Source organism: Schistocerca nitens, chromosome 2 (genome assembly GCF_023898315.1).
Source record: "Schistocerca nitens isolate TAMUIC-IGC-003100 chromosome 2, iqSchNite1.1, whole genome shotgun sequence".
Taxonomy (NCBI): domain Eukaryota; kingdom Metazoa; phylum Arthropoda; class Insecta; order Orthoptera; family Acrididae; genus Schistocerca; species Schistocerca nitens.
In genome coordinates this window covers 305,304,668-305,321,524 of record NC_064615.1, presented here as the reverse complement: position 1 = coordinate 305,321,524, position 16,857 = coordinate 305,304,668, and the positions used below count along the sequence as shown (strand labels likewise).

At 44.3% G+C, this 16,857-nt stretch overlaps 1 pseudogene; it reads right to left on the bottom strand.

The window, feature by feature from the left end:
* Positions 1-14,976, bottom strand: part of LOC126234998 (histone-lysine N-methyltransferase SETMAR-like) — a 39,502-nt pseudogene extending 24,526 nt beyond the window's left edge.
* Between the last annotated feature and the right edge of the window lie 1,881 nt (positions 14,977-16,857).

Genomic DNA, 16,857 nt, shown 5'->3' with positions numbered 1-16,857 from the left:
TCTCTGGAATTACGTCGTATTAGCTGTTGACGATGCTATATTAATTAATAAATCAACATCCTCGCGAAAACTATGATGTCGCATTGGCTTGAGTGATGGACTTTATAATTCAAGATATCCTATTATCTGCGTTTGAACACGCATTCGCAAACCGGGCAGTTATTAAGTTCGCGTAAGCTTATCAGCCTGTTGAGAAAACACGAAGCATATTTGGTTAATTGTTTCAGGAGTTGCGGCGGTACCGTGTGGTGCAGTCGCTGTGGGTTCGAAGTATAGAAGACCGACTGACTTCGAACCCCAGTGCTTCAATTTTAAACAAGGGATGCTTACACATTCCGGCGTGCTGCAACATCGATACGTTGATATCAGTCTAAGGGAGATAGTGTCTGAAACTAATCAACCAAGGGAGGCGTTTGTTTTTAACAGTTACAGATCGGAGTCTTGGCGATCGATGAACATTGTTCCATGTCAACCAGACTGGGACAACCAACACCATCGAGCAGACACAAATAAAAACGCCACAGAGCCGAGGAGACGCAGATCAGTCTCGGGGGGTGGTCTGGGTGATGCTATCTGACCCATCGGCCTTTCGTGAACCATTCTGCACTCACCCGTTGCACTGCCAACACACTTGGTCCTACACGAGCAGCAATTTCCCGGACTGATGCATCACATTCCCGTAAGCCAATATGCGCCCTCTTTCAAACTCACTTATCTGATGGTACGGTTCGCGCATACGTCTGCGAGGCCTCCTGCAGGCCTGCTCAACTCACACTGACCCATTACCTTCGGTTTATAGCGACAACGAGAGCGCCAGGCACATATTACCGGTAGGTGGTGTTGCGCTGCGATATCGATGTTGATCTTGAACCCGCAGGCTACATGGTTCAAACACTAATCATTTGTGCAGAGCATGCTAATGTACTTGTCCTGTGACTGGAATGGATTGGATTGTTTGGGGGAAGAGACCAAACAGCGAGGTCATCGGTCTCATCGGATTAGAGAACGACGGGGAAGGAAGTCGGCCGTGCCCTTTGAAAGGAACCATCCCGGCATTTGCCTGGAATGTTTTAGGGATATCACGGAAAACCTAAATCAGGATGGTCGGATGTGGCATTGAACCGTCGTCCTCCCGAATGCGAATCCAGTGTGGTAACCACTGCGCCACCTCGCTCGTTTTGTCCTGTGAATATGAACATCCTGTCTGTAGTCGCTGAACGTATTCTGTTTTTTTTTTTTTCTGAACGGCATTGTACAAGTAAAATTACATTTCTGGTGTTATGTGTACATCATCTGCATCTACTTCTATACTCCACAAGCCACCTTGCGGTGTGTGGGGAGAGTACGTTGTGTACCACTGTCAATGCCCCCCTTTCCAGTTCCAGTCGCGTGTTGTTTGCGGGAAGAACGACTGCCGGTAATCCTAACTTTATTTTCGTGGTCTTTTCGCGAGAAACATGTACGACGAAGCAGTATATTGGTTTACACTTCTGGGAAAGTGCGCTCTCGGAACTTTACCAGTGAACCACACTGCGATGCAGAACGCCTCTCTTGCAGCGTCTGCCACTGGTTGGTTACCATCTCTGTGACGTTTTCGTGTTAACTATATGAACCAGCAACGAAGCGCGCTGCTCTTCTTTGGCTCGTTTCTATTTCCTCTGTCAGTCCTACCTGTTACGGATCCCAAACTGGCGAGCAGTATTAGAATATTGATCGAACAAAGTTTTTTTAAGCTACCATCTTTCTTGGTGGACTACGTTTCCTGAGGATTCTTCCAGTGAATCTCTCAGCCTGGCATCCGCCTTTTCTGTGGTCACTTTAATGTGGACTGAGCCATGCATGGCTCGTGTTCCCTCCATCGTGTATTTTACACCCTGTTTTTAATGTACTTCCACCTCACTACGTTAATTTAAATTACTACTGTCTCTGAGTTGCTGCTTTGCCTGACCGTGGCTCTGAGCAGTATGGGACTTAACTTCTAAGGTCATCAGTCCCCTAGAACTTAGAACTACTTAAACCTAACTAACCTAAGAACATCACACACATCCATGCCCGAGGCAGGATTCGAACCAGCGACCGTAGCGGTCGCGCGGTTCCAAATTGTAGCGCCTACAACCGCTCGGCCACCTCGGCCGGCTTTTGCTTGACCGTGAGCGACGTTAGCAGCGCGTATTGATATATCCCCTCTCGTAGTATCTTTACTCGACTGCTATGACTTCCCGGTCGTTGTCTGTCGTAAACCAGTTCGGGTCGCGAGTTCGGGTCTGCCAGTCAGTTGGAACCCGTCTAGAGCACAGTCAGGACCTGCCAATCGGGGAGTTCCAATGCGGCACTAGTGCAGTTGGGTTGGAGCAGCAGTGAGGTCTGCGTCGACATGGTTCGCTCGACCATTGCCGCCACGCATCACTTGAGGCGGGCCGCGGTGTTGGTGGATCGTCGGTCGGTCGTACTGGAGACGCGTTTTGGTTCGCCGATCGTTCATGGGTTGACTGTGTGTATGTGTCCATCGACTCCCGATTTGTCTCCATGCGTGCTTAGTTACTGTCGTGTATCATTCAGGTCTTCGTGCAAGTGTTTTCCAGGTTGCGTGTGTCGCTGGCGTTATTTCCACTGACGACGATTTTAGATGTCGACATTCGGGAGTGAGTCGGTCGGTTGCTGCGGGCCAGGGAAGTTATCTCCGCTCGGTGCAGTTGGCTGGCTCAGCTGGCGGTCCCTGCGCAGTGTCGGAGCGTGTGTGGGGCTGTCCGATCGCTACGAACTTCATGGTTCACCGAACCAGGATGTCAAAATTGAGCAGTGGTTTCAACTACCCAAGCCACGTCCATTCATGTTGTGGTGGTTAGTGTAGGTGGTTCGCTGCTGGGGAGGTTTTCCTGTGAGCAACACCGAGTGTTTCTATTGCTGAAATTTAGCCGCCATGCTGTACATTTAACTATTTTGGGTGACTACAATTTGAGTGCACCAGCGGAATTTTCTGCCTTGTGGCCGTTAGTGTTCCGGTTACCTACCGTGGCCACTAACGTAATTTCAGGCAGCGTATTCCTCACCTGTTGTCACTGTCCAACAAGGTGTGTAATTTTGACAGCTCATACATACTTCATTGTGGATTATCAACTTCGTAACCTTTTACGTTTGAGTTCTCATGTGCTGATTGATGGCAAGCAAGTCGTTGTGTCGGTCGGTCCGTGGCTGTCCCCTGGTTGGGTTCCGACGGATCAAGTGTAGTTGCGCTCACTACCTGTCTCACCTAAGTGAACCAGGGCAGACCGACCTCCCTGGAGGCACTGAGTGTTGTCTTTATTGTCTTTCCCACCGGTGTTTAATTATCTGTTTTCAGCTACTTAAAATTTAAGGCTTATGGTTATAATTTTTTAAAAATGTTGGAAAATTAATTGTGGGCTTTCAGTCTTGCAACTTATTCTTAAAATTATCTTTCAAGCTTAAATACTGCGGCCTTCTGCCTTTAAAGGATTACGGTAATATTTTTTAAAATTTTGAAAATTAATTGTGGCCTTCATCCATTGGGATTGCACCTTGCATATGTTTGTTCTGTCTACTTGCCTTGAGGCTTTCCACCTACCTGTGATATATGTTTTTTTTAATTATTTTATTTGCTATTTCAACTGCATTTTTATCTTGTTGATTTTTAAGATTTCTTGTTTGGAGGCCTTCAGCCGTGAAAGAGTTGCATTTGATAAAGGTTCGGTTATGTGCCGCTTTGGTTTAAAGGTGTTATTAAATTACAATAAATTGCAATTTTGAGTGAACCTGACCGACACCTTATTTGGCCCTTTCCACAATCCTAATTAACTGTTCTGCCCTGCGGGATTAGCGGGCGTCTCATGGACGTTCCACTGCAAATAGCTCAGTAGACCTGCTCCTTTATATCCTATGGAAGTAACTGCTTCCAGCGGTTGCTCTGCAATTCTGTAACCATACAGTAAAGGGTCTCTCTGTCCGTGTAGTCCAGATACGCTACATTTGTTCATGTTGGAGGTCAGTTGCCACTCCCTGCACCAAGCGTCGATCCTCTGATCCTCCACAGGTCTTCCTGCATTTCACTACAATGCTCTAACGTTGCGACTTCTCTGTATACAACAGCGACATTTGCGAAAAGCCTCAGGTAACTTCCGACGTTATATACTAGGTCAGTTACTGGTCCTATAGCACTTCGCTCGACCACGTCCGAAGTCACTTTTGTGTCTGAAGACTTCTCTGCGTTCGGAATGTCATCCCGTATTGTGTTTGCTAGAAATTCTTCAACTCAGTCACAGTTGATCTGATATTCCGTACGCTCGTATTTTGTTCGTTAAGAGGCAGTCGGGAACAACTATATCGAACGCCTTTCAGATGTCAAGGAGTGCGGCATCTGCCTGGGTGCATGTACCTACCGCTTTTTGTGTCTCGTAGACGAACAGAGGGAGCTGGATTCCAAACGATCGTTGTTTTAGGAACCGACGTTGGTTCCTACACAGGACATATTCGACCTCCAAAAATGTCATAATTCGCGAGCATAAAATAGGTTCAAAAATTTTATTTAAACTAATATATTATAGAGATTGATATAGATACAATCACATGGTTTTCCGCTCTATCAGATTTTAACTCAACTGCGAAGTTAAATGACGATGAATTGAAAATCTTCAGTTCGCAAGGAAATATAATGTGTTTTGGGAATAACTGGCTTGGCTTCATATTTTCGCGGCCGTGTAAGTTCGAAACATTTCGAGTGCAATAACTTTAATTCGCATTAGACAATCGGAGTTTTTAATTAAATGACGAGCAAGTTCTAAATAATTACTACAGTTCATAGTTGTTTCGCTGAGATGGTCGCAATGAGAGCTGTGAAACTTCGCCCAAGCCGTTTATTGCGATTTGCACAACACTTACTCAGTTTTCCACTTCTTAATCTCCTAATAACATAAGAGAGAGATTAATGTTAAGAAATAATAAAACGATAGTCATTTCTCATGTCAAAGAGATAATTGTTTGCACTTTTACAACGATATAGACATCTTAACAGAACAAGGCCAGGAGGAGGAAATATGAAGAGAGAAGTGAAAGGTGAAGGACGCCAGATAAAAGGTTAATATTAATTTTACAATGGCGGTTCTGTCACTCACTCTCTTCCTCCGAAGTTTAACTGAAGCGATTTTTATGATTTTATGTTCTAAACCCGTAATTTCTTTTCTTATCATAGGTAGCATATTTTGTAGTCAATTATAACTGTTCTAAAAAGAAATAAATTTCATTTAAACAAGAAAGAAAAAATACTGCTTTGTTTCTATGTCACTGGCGGCGGTTTCTATATCCGAACACCGGTCTGGAAATTAAATACTTCATATGCAGCTCATGATATTAACAAGACGTCTTTTAACAGAAACGGAATATGACAGAGAGAAGGCCGAAATAATGAATTCCGACTTCCGAAATACCTCACCGCAGAATACCGTAATACGGCTTCTCCTTTCAGTCATCGCACGAACGCCGAATAGGCAGATATTGAGACAGTGATCGCGGAATAGGAAAGCAACCGCAAGCACTTAATGGTGGAACGGCATCTGGACCGGTTGACTTACCTACGAGATCCTACAGAGATTATGCGAAATCATTTGCCGCTCTAGTAGCAGTTACCGTAGGTTACGAGAGTGGCGAAGGGCACCAGGAAAAAAGCGCAGAACACCCACGTTTTCAAGAAGGGTCATAGGTCAGACGCACATAACTATAGGCCTATGTCGTTGACGTCAGTCTCTCCTAGGATTATAGAACATGTTTTATGCTCACATATTATGACGGTTCTTCTTCTCTGTAAACTTCGACATAGAGTCCAGAAACAGAGATATTCAGAAACGTATCTCGCCCTGTTCGTCCATGAGATCCAGAGTGTCGCAGACAATGGCGCCCAGGTTGATACCGTGTTCCTTGACTTTAGGAAAGCATTTGATAGTAATAGACCTCTCGTCCTGACTACAATATTCATTTTGTTTCTTTCATCCTTACCCCTTTCGGTATTACGCCATTTTTAAAGGAGTAAAATCCTGTTAAAACGAAGTACTGCTTCCGATTTAATCGTATTGAGCGTAAGTGCAGAAACCCTTACGAGTGTAAGAAATAAAATTAATACTGTGGTGAAGACGACAGTTTTATTACGACCACTGTTCAAAAAATTCCGGAACTTTGTCCACAAAATTTTTCTATTCTTACCTTTCACTTATTGTGTATGGCCCCTTCGAAATACTCTCCCTCACAGCTGATAACCGCTCCCAACGCCGTTTCCACTTTCGAAAGCAGTCTTGGTTCGCCTCTTGCTGGATCGCGCGAAGCGCCGTCTGCGAATTTTCTTTTATCTCGTCTATCGTAGCAAATCTTCGCCCTTTCAACGGGGTTTTCAACTTTGGAAATAAAAAAAGTCCGCAGGGGCCACGTCTGGAGAGTAGGGAGAATGAGGCTGCACAGTGATCAAACAAAACCATCAGCATGGCTTTGACATTTGACCTGCCCTGCTTTTTTTTTTTTTTTTTTTTTTTTTTTTTTTTTTTTTTTTTTTTTTTTTTTTGTCTTGGAGAATCGTTCCCGGCGCATTGTGAAGATTGAAGCTTGGCCTCAACATCACAACCGTAGACCCACGTCTCATCACCAGTTATGATTCTCGTAATGGGAGCCGGAGGTGCCTACGCTGCCCATGTTAAAATCACTAAGTTTGAGGAACATTTATGAATAAACTAACAAATAGAAAAAATTGAATTTTTTTTTACATATAGAGTGGTTTAGTATTGCAGTTATGACAGAGGCATTTTGGAGTATCTTTTCTAGTTTCCTTCCAATTATTTTTTTTATTAATGACCCAAGTTTTTTTTACAAATAATTGCTTTATAATTAAACTGAAATGAAACTACTGAACATATTGCCAAATGGCTGTGTTACAACGTAAGTTTGACCACTAGGAGTGCTGTATAAAAATTTCATCTCTCTAGCTAGAGTGGATTTTGAGAAAATGTTCCTTATATTCGAAAAATTCTAATTTACGGGAAATGGCTATCAAAGTTTCTCAATACATTCCTGCACTATAGGATGGATTATCAGGGTCTTCTTCTTCGTCCTCCAAAAGCTTCCTCTTCTGTCTTCTTTTCTGGCCTGTTGTTCCATCATACTTCATATGCCTTTCTCTTCTTTCTGCCTTTCTCTGTCAATATTTCTTAGTGCTCGTACAGTGTTCAACCCAGCGGTAAATCCTAATGCCTTCAGAACTTCACACTTCACACTGTTCCCATGGTTGTAGATTGCTATTGCATCATAAATGCCAAAGTGCTGTGTTTTTATGCTTACAAACACCCTTTTAGGAATCACTTTCCAAATCAAACTGTTTACGCTCTCATTAGGATTCTGCGTCTTTCCGTGTAGACATTTGTGTAACAATTCTGGCTGTGCTAAGTCATGAAAAGTTGGTTTTATTGTTCCCTCCTGATTCTTGTACATACTGCATATTACCCGCTTTACACAAGAAGTATAATACTACCAACAACAGGCGCAACACTGAACTAATTCGAAATGGTAAACAGCAAAGAGACGATGTTCCGCGCTCTTATTCATTGTAGTATCGCAACTTGGTATTAGTGTTAATTTTCTTTTCCCTACTTTCTTCCTCTTCTTATATACACGGTTACTAAAACGTGGCATCGTAACCAGAATAAAAGTGTACGACAATATTAAATGGAGCAAGATGTTCGAAATTCTGAGGGAAATGGGAGTAAGCTGTAAGGAAATACGGGTAATATTTGTCACAGAAAACAATGTAGCCAACCCTTGCACACTCGCTGTATGCGTAACATAAGGCGCTGTATGCGTAACAGGCCGAGAAAATCCCAAGCAGTTCGCCAGGAAGTCACGAGAGGGTGTTAGATGCATTCAGCGGCCGCCATTTCCTCTGCAGGCGTGGGGGAAAATGGTAATAACTCCACTTCTAGGGTGAGTAGAACAATAATTCAAAGTTTACATTAAAGAGGAATGTTCCAATTAATTTTCGGTAGCAAAAAAAAACCGTAATTTTTTGGATTTGACCACCTCCGACTCCCCTTAAGGAACATCTCGTTCTCATTTTCACAGTCCAAAATCTCTTCATAGACTGCGAGGCGAAGGTCTTTCTAGTCTTGACTCATATATCGCGGGACGAACTTGGTAACAAAACCATGGATTCCAAGATGCTGTGTCAGGATTTTATCCGGCTGAAATTTTACATTCTTCTGCAATCTCTCGGAGAATCAGTCTTCGATTGGCGAACACAATTTTGTTGACGTTCCTGACATCAGCGTAGGCTTTCTGCATAATTTGGTATGTGTCTGTAAAGGTTTTCTTGAGTGTAACGCAAAATTAAATGCAGACGAGTTGCTCCTCTAACTCTGCCATTTGGAAGATCGCGAGCCGGCTGGGATGGCCGAGCGGTTCTAGGCGCTACAGTCTGGAACCGCGCGACCGCTACGGTCACAGGTTCGAATCCTGCCTCGGGCATGTATGTGTGCGATGTCCTTAGGTTAGTTAGGTTTAAGTAGTTACAAGTTCTAGGGGACCGATGACCTCAGAAGTTAAGTCCCATAGTGCTCAGAGCCATTTGAACCATTTTTGAAGATCACGAACTGTGCGGCACAATGTTCTACTCAATACAGCACTGAACAATAACTAGCAGGCATACAACAATGAAACTTCCCGCAGCTACACATCAAACACAGGCATGTGCAGAGATGCCAACCACATTTCATTCCAGCACACCACTGGAGCGAGATAAAGAATGTTCCGGAATTCTTTGAACGGACGTCGTATAACTGAAGAATATGACCGCCACGTTTCGTAAAGTGTGTGTGTTGGGGTTTGTGGGCGCTCAACATCGAGGTCACCAGCGCCCTACGTTTCGTAAAGCTATTCTGCAATATGCAAGTAGCATTTGATATAAGAATCATCTGCAAACAACCAAGGCATGGAGATTAAATTTTGTTTCGATGGAAGTCTCTTTAATCTGACAAGACTTAGTTCGGAAAGACGTACCAAGGTTACCGGGTGACAGAATTCATCTCCTGCTCTACCACTTGCAGGTTGAGCACTTCTATATTTTGGAAGTATCTTCAGAATGAGACTTTCACCCTGCAGTGGAGTGTGCGCTGATATGAAACTTCCTGGCAGATTAAAACTGTGTGCCGGACCGAGTTTCAGACGTAGATTTTTGTTGTCTCGGGCGACGACTCATCCATAGAGCACTTGCCCGCGAAAGGCAAAGGTCCCGAGTTCGAGTCTCGGTCCGGCACACAGTTTTAATCTGCCAGGAAGTTTCAGATGTAGATTTTTGTTGTCTCGGGCAACTGTGCGGTGTGTTGGTACTGCCGGTCTCTGGAATCGTGCCCAAGCTGTCTATCAGCTCCAAGAACCGAGTGTGACTGTTGTACTCGGAGGAGTGCATTAGCCCTGACCGAATTGATATTGCTTATTCGATGGGGCACTCTGTCCCCCTTCAGACTTATCAGTGGTGGACGTAAGTCATAGTGGAAACACAAGACGTGTCGGCAGTTGTCTGGCTTCCGTGTGGCACGACTGGTACTGACATGTTGTGATTGTGTAGTTGTGAGATTAACTAGGCCTCTTATCACCGCGCAGAGAATAAGAGAAGATAAGCTTTGTCTTTTAAATCTTAGGGTACTGTTTTAGTGTACTCTTGTTGTGCAAGGTCTAATGCGTGAAGTACTCAAGGTGGCGATGTATTTGACAGAATCATTTTAACGCGCCCGTGTTATTTGCATGTCATGGATTCTTGAAGGCAGTACATTTCAACGTGTTGGTAGCAATGTACGAATATTTGTCTGAGGCTGATTTGCTGAGTAATTGACATGATGATTTTCCTGTCAGATTGATTCTAATGCATTGATGTTAATTATTAGTTTTACACACTGAGAATTGTTACATTTCAAATGTTTCGTTAATCTATTTCTCATGCTTATGAGATTAATGCTGACACGAGGAATGAGCAGTGAGCCGTGCTGCGGCTCGCGTTGCTGCTATTTGTAGGTTTCCGCCCTCTGGTGGAGGCCAGACGATATCGTTTAGTTGGCATGGTTGCGGTTGTTTGTCTTCTTCTCGTCTTGACCGGCGCCATTCGTTTCGCAAGCGTTGCCCGTCCGCTAGTGGCAGCAGTGGCGGATATCGATATGTAGTAACTGTTGCCCTATCTTTGGGGCGACGTCGTTGATTTTCCGGGTCATGTGAGTGGCCAGTTCGGTCGGGTACTCAAGAGGAGCCAGGTTCGCGCAGTGCCAAAACACGTCGGGATCACTGGCAGCAGGCATGGACTGCCGGATGGAAGGGCTGTGGTCACGAGGGTGCACGACCTCGTCGTAAACCGGATCCAGCAAGCTTTAAGATGAGTGCATTTCAATCCAAGTAGAGAAACCCCAACCATTGTGATATCTCGCAATTCTCCAATGACTTGGGTTCGTGTTGCTGCTCGTAGTGTCGCCGAGGCGAAGAGCAGCGAGTGGAGTGCTTGGGGAAGACGGATCTGATTTGCTTTCCTCGACTTCTTATTACTATTTACTGCGTTCAACTTGTTACAATTTATTAAGTTCAACCAGCGGCAATTTTTCTTGCCTGTTGGTCGCTAACGCCCCAGTGACCTGCCCTGGGGGCCAGTTGGTGATTCTTCTACTCTGGTGGTAGTGATTCTTTCTCGTTCTGGGCGCTCTAAGCACAGTATTCTGGGGACGTAGTGCAGACCGCCGGTTCCGGCTTTGGCGTATTGTTCCATCGTTGCATTTGGTTTATAGGACGTCATGTAGCTTCAGCAAGATTATCATTAGTCATTCGTTAGACTGCCACTAGTCTGAGTTACCATCTTGTGAAGTGAATGCAACTCTTGGCTGCCTATCTCATCGCTTGCGAAAGTGTCAGTTGCCGGACCTTCTCAGAGGTCGATTCCTGGAGCATCGTCTGTGGCCCTTTGGTTCTTGTAAGACATGTGTGTTCTAGAAGGAGGTCTGATGGCCAGTAGTTCAGTGTAATGCTCCATCAGTGATGCCTTCTGCCGTGTTTGTGGCGACTTACCTTAATAATTCAATACCTGTAAGTTATAAATTGCAGCGAGTTCTTAAACAATTCTTAATTTATTGCCATTATTGGCGTGTAAGGCCTTCAGCCGTGATTGTGGTCATTTGCCTTAAAATTCTAATTTGGTTTTTGTATTTACGCAGTAAGCGTTTCAAACCTTATTTACTGCCATTCCTGGCGTCTGATGACTTCTGCTGTGTTTGTGGCGACTTGCCTTTAATATTTCAATACCTGTAATTGGTAAGCTGCAGCGAGTTTTAAACAATTCTTAATTTATTGCCATTCCTGGCGTGTAAGGCCTTCTGCCCAGATCACAGTGGCTTGCTTTTAAAACATTATCTGCTGTATCTGTATTTAATGGTGATTTGACAAATTGTAACTCACTGAAAACACTGTTATTTACACAGTTGTTTATTCCTCCATTAATAACCTGTGGTATTTTTATTTATTGTTGAGTCTGGAATTACTGGTTTAAAATAAATTGTGTGTAGCTGTAAAAGGCAACCAACAGTAATTGATTACGGCCCCGTCCAAAATCGTAACCGAATCCTGCCTTCCCTTGAGTACAGGTTTCAACGAACTTTATGGCCTGTTGGCTAGTTTCTTGTTATTGCCAGTTAATGTTTAATTGTCTGCTGCTGCTGGCGTTACTCAGAGAGTTTATGATTGATACATTGACAGATCGTTTGGATCTGCTATATCGGTGGTTATTACGAGGGAAAATTAGAGTCTTTGGCCTTATTTTGCATTAGCCAAAGTAAGGTATATGCAGCTAATGACAAATATACATCCTATTCTACGTACCTTACACTACTTTTCCACATAGTTCCCACACCGGTTCACACATTTGTCCCACTGCAGCACTAAATATGAGATGCCCCCGAAGTAAAACTCGTACGGCTGACCATGGAAACACCATCAGACTGCTGTTTTGGCTTCATAGTTACTAAGCCGTGGCGCCATTAAGTTAGTAGGCTGTTCTGTATGGCGCGACTAGCTGAAGGGTAATATCAACTATCTCTCTTGCGGCCCCTTTGCCAATATCTATGAGGAAGAGTTGGTATCTGTGGGTTGTGTCCTCATAAGCTCTTTGCTTATATATAAAGTGGTCCAACTAAAACATTCATATTTCTTTACGTACTACACGAATATGTAATAAAAAATGGGGGTTCCTATTTAAAAAAAAAACGCAGTTGATATCCGTTTGACCTATAGCAGCGCCATCTAGCGGGCCAACCATGGCGCCATCTGGTTTCCCCCTTCAAGCTAGACAAGTTTCGTTCTTTGTAGTTTTTTCGTTTGACGCTTATGTCGTGAGATATTTGGCCCGGTCACGATAAATGGACCACCCTATATAGGATGGCTGGCTTGAGGGAGGAAGCACCAAGTTGTTTGGGGATTGGCGGTAGCGTCGCGACAAGAGGTGGTCACGGGGTCAGAGAGGCCGAAGCCACGAGCTGCGCAAGGAGGGCCTTTGAAGAGGAAGGATACCGGAGTACTTCACCGGGGTCAGCGTCGACCACAAGCAGCAGGCCGACATCCCGTCTGGTAGTTGACAGCATTTGTGTCGGACGACCGCTCGTGGCTGGCTGCCCCCTTCTACCTGGTTGTCATCGGCACCACTCAGCAACCGCCACGACGCACCGTGGATCCATGGAACTGATAGCTAATAAAAGGGAGTAACGCTCTGTAATCCTCGTGGTGATTGGTGTCATTGTTTACCCGACATCCAAATTATTTTCTAGTTTGTACCCGACCCTCAGAGTTTTACTCGGCCGGCTCTTTGGTCGTAAATACAGACCGTAGTATTGTGCTAGACGCTATTTGTCGTTTGAAAATTTGTTCTGATATTATATTGCCCTTCCTTTATAGTTCATACCCGATCATTAATGTCTTAATAAATCAGCTCCTGGTCGGAAATACAGTCGGAACAATTGTACCAAGCCACAGGTTGCCGTTAAACAAACAGGTGTCTTGTGGTTAGATTTAGATGTTAACTGGTTCAATTCCTTGAGATAATTGTATTTGAGATAATCTGAACTACCTGTTGTACTAAGCTGTGCGTTCCTGCCTTTGAAATACCGGGTCATTTTTAACTGAAACTTGTGGTTCCGCCCAGTGAGTTCTCTTGTAATAAGTGCTAATACGTAATGTTTTAAAACGTTCCTTCAGAGCAGCCTTCATAACCGAGAAGCAATTTAACTTTTGACATATTAACAGCCAACTGTCACCAGGGCTTTAGTTAGAATAAGACTGTCAAAATCGACGGGTTGGGATCCAGTCGCACCGTGTTGCTGATTGAACTGAAAAGGTTGCTCGCTTTGACGCAAGCCTTATCATTGTCACAATTGTTTCCTAATTTGTTTAATCTTTAAGCATAGGTGTGCATATTAACCCGGTAGCTTTCGACATAGTTTCCAAATGAAAAAAAATTTCGTCATTTGTTTGAGTAATTGAAACACTCTTGTCATCAAGATTATTTATGTTTTCATGTGTTGCAGAAGGGCATTTAATAAGAGAAACTGTGTCCATCGCGGTAGTAAACACCGCTGTTTCACCCGATAATGGGCAAGCTGCAGGTCCGAGCCCATGTAATTATTGTCATGTTGTACTTGTTTTGGTTTCTCTTGTAAAAGCGTATTTATTTCACAAATTTGTTAATTAGTAAAGAAAACAAATTTATGATTATATATATTGTTAAATAAACGGATTGTGTGAAAGAAAGTTACTTTGGTGGGTCCTCCCTTCCATGTTTTCCTTAATGCCAGTAGATACCACGTTTCAGTTACTTGTGAACTGCTGGCCCACCAGGAACTTCTCCAGCAGTCTGAAATCACTAGGAGCGAGATCTAGACTGTATGGATACGTTTCCGGAGCTCACAGTGAAATTTCCGGAGCTTTTCGGCAGTTCTGATGACCGCGTGTGGTCTCTCATTGTCGTTGAGCAAATCACATTGTCCACATCGAGAGTCCCTCAGCGCCTTCTCCAGATGGCATCCCTCAGACTTGACAGTGTGGGACAATAACTATCTGCATTAATGGTTACACCCTGCGGCACGAAATCCAGCAAGAGGGGTCCACGTCTATCTCAAAAGGCCATTAACATCACTTTCCCACCAGATGGCACTGAATGGAATTTTTTTTTTTTTGTCACAGATGAACCTGTATGTTTCCACACCATGGAAATTTGTGGTAAGTTCTTATGGGACCAAACTGCTGAGGCCATCAGTCCCTAATCCTACGCACTACTTAATCTAACTTAAACGAACTTACACTAAGGACAACACACACACACCCATGCCTGAGGGAGGACTCGAACTTCCGACGGGGGGAGCGGCGGGAACCGTGACAAGGCGCCCTAGACCGCTCGGCTACCCCGCGTGGCAAACACACCATGCTCTGCTGCTTGGATTCCGGGGTGAAATGCAGAATCCACGTTTCACCGCCAGTAACAATGCGGTCCAGGAACCATTCCAGATGGTTATGTGAAGACATCATTCGCTTGCCTTTCATCATGTTATCCAACTGCTTAGGCACCCACTGACATGAAAGCTTCCGGTGTCATAAGGACCTGTGAACGATGTCGTAAGCACTCCCATGCCATATGCCAAGTTCCGGGAAATTGCCGTGATGTGCACACACCGATCTGCTTTCACCATTGCATCCACGCGGGATATGTCGTCAGTCAGCGACGAACACACCCCGACCGCTATTGTCATGCAAGACTTCATGTCCTTAGTCGAACTGACAACACCAAAACCTCACAGTTCTTAAATCGTGACAGTTTTCCCCGTATGAGGGCTGAATTTCCCTGTAGATCTCGATGGGCTTTCGTCCCGTGCTCCTTGGAAAACTAATCACACTTCGTTGCTCTAACGCCGTGGACGTGTGAATCACAACCGCCGTCTTTAACAACTGACAGCAGCGCCGTGTGGCGGAGCTACCGGAAGATACGGCCAGCAAGGACCAAGAAACGTTCAACGCTGGGAATGGATATGTTGACTTCGCATTTACAGCCATAGTTTGGCTAAGAAATTAGGGGCAAAGACATTGTAATTTGCCTTCGCAGTTACCGTATTTTTATATCGGCTCGGGTATTCATTCTGATCCATTAGTCTTCTCGGGTCCATTCTGTTTTTATAAAATGTGGCATTTTATTGGTGTTTTCCTAAGGTTGTATCAACTTGGAATATGTAATAAACTTATTCCAAAATGGTATTCCATCTCAATCAATCACTCCGCGCCTTTACATCCACCTTCCTGTTACAAAATGATGTAGTGGATCACGTCCGATGCCTCATGAGGGTGTCCACAAATGATGCAGTTGTCTAAAAGGCAGCAGCCCCAGAAGATTGTAGCGAACTCTAGAAAGACTTGAAGAGGATCCATTATTCGTGCCCCGATTGGCATTATACCTTGGCCGCAAATAAGTGTAACGTACTGCGTATAAATAGGCGAAGACGTATATAAATGTTGGACTGCACGCAGTAACTACCGTAAAATATCCAGAACTAACCATTTGCAGCTACCTAAAGAGTACTGAATGTAGAAAAAGCAGATTTGATGTTCGTTGTAGGAATCTTAAGGAATTATAATTCATCCTTGAAAGAAGAGTTACAAAACACTTGTTCGATCGATTCTCGAGTATGACTGAGGAGCGGTACGTCTCGTAACTGGATCATTTAGTCGAAGTGAAAACGTTAAGGCATGATCAACAAAATCCACTGTCAGATGCTAAGAAAGAGCCGTTGAGTATCACGGAGAGGTTTACTCTTCAAATTACGAGAAAGCAAGTTCCGGAAAAAGTCAGTCAATATATAAGTTTCCTGTCACATATGCCTCGGGAAATGATTACGAGGAGAAATTACAATGCGGAGGTTTACCGACGCGCCATTCGTGAACGGAGCAAGGTAGGAAGATCAGTGTTCAATGTTCTGTCGACATCGAGGTCATTAGAGACGGCGCACAAGCTATGAACGTTTCATAGACAGGGAAGGAAATCGACCGTGCCCTTTCGAAGGAAGCACTCCTGCATTTGCGTGGAGTGATTTAGAGAAATCACGGAAAACCTACACCTGGATGGCCGGACGCAGATTTGGACCTTCGTCAACTGCTTCAAATGGTTCTAAGCACTATGGGACTTAACATCTGAGGTCATCAGTCCCCTAGAATTACAACTACTTAAACTTAACTAACCTAAGGACATCATGCACATCCATGCCCGAGGCAGGATTCGAACCTGCTACCATAGCAGCATCGTGGTTCCGGACTGAAGCGCCTAGAACCGCTCGGCCACAGCAGCCGGCGGGCCTTCGTCCTTTCGTTTGCGGGTCCAATGAGCTAACCACTGCGCCACCTCGCTCGGTGTCAATGGAGCAGGGAAGTGGGGAAACGATCGTGCTAACACAAGTACCCTCTGCCACACACTGTCTAGTACAGATGTACATGTATGTATACAGACTGAACCAACTAAAATTTTCATCGCAAATATTGCGGAAATGGAAAGTGCTATTGATGTGCGGGTTTCACAGCATGGATTGGTAGTTAGGGGCTCGTATTGTTAACCAATAAACAGATTGTAGTAATCCTTAGAAAGTGTATTTTCTGTGCAAACATACACTTTTAAATGGAACACCGACTATTGACGTTAACAAACTGAAAGTAGGGAATGTCCGTGGTTTTTGTCACAGGATTCTAGTGCGAGTCTTTCACGAAATAAGGTATTTTAAGAAGTTCCTACACAGACACTTGTACAGTACGTGTGGCAGAACA